Below are 2,433 nucleotides of genomic sequence, written 5' to 3'. Positions count from 1 at the left end.
CATAGATGCGCAAAAATAGGCAATTATAGATCTAGATTAATCTAGATTGTTCTTAGTGTGCTATCTACATTAACCTAGCTCTATAATTACCTCATTCTGCACATCTATGTGTCTAGTTCTATGTTGAGCTGTCTAGATTCTTCTAGATCTACAATGACCACATTATTTCTACCTTAAGCTTTCTACATTCATCTAGATCTACCTACATTGAGCTATCTACATCAATCTAGATCTATAAATATCTAATTCTGCACTTGTCTCCATCTTTACATTGCGCCATCTATTCTTCTAGGTCTATAATTACCTGTTCATGCACATACAACCAATCACTTGGATCTATATTTATCTGTACTTGTTAATCTGTTCATGAGTCATCTAGATTTATCTTATTTCTCTACATGGACCCGTGTTGGTGGATGCTGTTCAGACATTTAACTCGTTTGCCATTTTATTTATATCTATATTGACATTTGTTTATTTTCAGCTCTATATTCATTTTTAACCTTTATTTCTTCAGATAATCTCATTGAGACACAAGAACTCACTTTTTAAGAGCTAACTATACTCATTCAAATATCTTAGTATTTGTACATATTTTGTGTATTTGTACACAAGTTTAAACAGAATAAACTTTGGAGGTTTTAACACTTTAACTCCAGATTTTCAGTTTCGGAGTCGCTCTTCATCTCAAACTTGTTAAACTCAACAAAACGTCATCGTCAGCCTCCGGAACCAGGATCGACGTTCATCAGTCCAACGATCGGGTTTATTTCAACCTGAAATCATTTTATTTTAACATCACAAAAGGCAGAACACTAAGACTTTCAAAATAAAAGCTTGGAATTAACCCTTAGTTGCTCATTTTAGCTTGTTTTTTTGTTTACACAAAGCCTGCCGATGACAAACAGACCAAAGATGGCGTTTGACCCTCCACGCCTGATATTTTAACACGGAAACAACTTTAAAGTAAAAAACATTAAAAAAGAAAACCGATTCGAGCAGACGACATTCAACCACTTCATTGCACGATTCAACCCAAGTGAGATCCTGCTCAAGTGCTCTCAGCTCTGCAGGAACGAGGGGAGAAAAGAAAAAAGCACAAAGAAATGTTGTGATATTTACAAATAGATGCATTTACCACAATCACTTATCCATTGTGTCCACATTAGTCTCTGCTAGGACAGTAGTCAGAATAAAACCTTGATCTCTACAGGAGTTACCGTCACAAACTGCATCCATCAACACAAAGTTGGCACGAAGAACGTTACAGAGGAACAGACATTCTGCTCACAGGGTTAAAAAAAACATGTATTTGTACACAACTCTGGGCTAAGGAGAAAATGTGGATTCATTCTGAACATGATGTACAAAAAACGCTTCAACACTTTTATTAATAAAATAAAATAAAACTGAAAGCTTTTACAGATGGAGGCGATCAGACCAAAATTAAGTTTGGAGCATCATCTGTTGTTGGATGACTTTTTGATCAAAAATTTAACTTTTGTCCCTAAAATGTTACTCCGTTTCTCCAAAGAGCCAAAAAGAAATCCCTTTCTGAAAATATACGCCATAAAGCATTTTGTTCTTTCCTTCCAGCAACGCAGAATCTAGAAAAACATCACTAACGTATAAAACTCATAGTTTTCATGTTTTATTTAAGTTTGATCACTCGTATGAAGCTAAAAAATAAAAAGTGTTAAATTTCCAAACGTGCTGCTTATACCTGGTCAGGAGTCTCTAGAACGTCTCAAAACATTTGCAAGCATTCTCAATTTCCTCTGCAGTCAGAAAGCTTTGAGTTTTGATGATCAAAAGCATTGCAAAACTGAATCTAGTCTCAAATTTGTTGCATACATCTCAAACTGGTCTTAATTTTGTTGCAGGCGTCTCAAACTCCTATAAATTTTGTTGCAAGCTTTTCAAATTCATCTCAGTTATGTTGCAAGTGTCTCAACTTTGTCTCAGTTTTGTTGTGGATGTTTCAAACTCGTTTGCTTTGTGGCGGGTGTCTCAAACCTGTCTCAGTTTTGTTGCAAGCATCTCAAACCTGTCTGTTTTATTGCGGGCATCTCAAATTTATCTGTTTTGTTGTAGATGTCTCAAACCTGTCTGTTTTTTATGCAGGTGTCTCAAACCCATCTCAGTTTTGTTGTGGATGTCTCACACTTGTCTTAATTTTGTCGTGTCACAAACCCATCTCAATTTTATTGCGGATGTCTCACACTTGTCCTAGTTTTGTTGCTGCAGTCTCAAACTTGTCTCAAACTTCTCAATGTACTTTGTTAGTTTAAAGGTGGTATCTCCCCAGCTGCAACTACTCTGCAAACACTATTCAAGAGACTCTAGAATGTCTCAAAACATTTCCATTGGTTTTTAATTTCCTCTCGAGTCAGGTTTGTTGCTTGACTTAATGTCTGTGCAACAAATTTATTC

This window comes from Nematolebias whitei, chromosome 21 (genome assembly GCF_014905685.2).
Source record: "Nematolebias whitei isolate Nwh7 chromosome 21, NemWhi1, whole genome shotgun sequence".
In the NCBI taxonomy this organism is placed as follows: domain Eukaryota; kingdom Metazoa; phylum Chordata; class Actinopteri; order Cyprinodontiformes; family Rivulidae; genus Nematolebias; species Nematolebias whitei.
Note: the sequence above shows the minus strand (reverse complement) of the source record.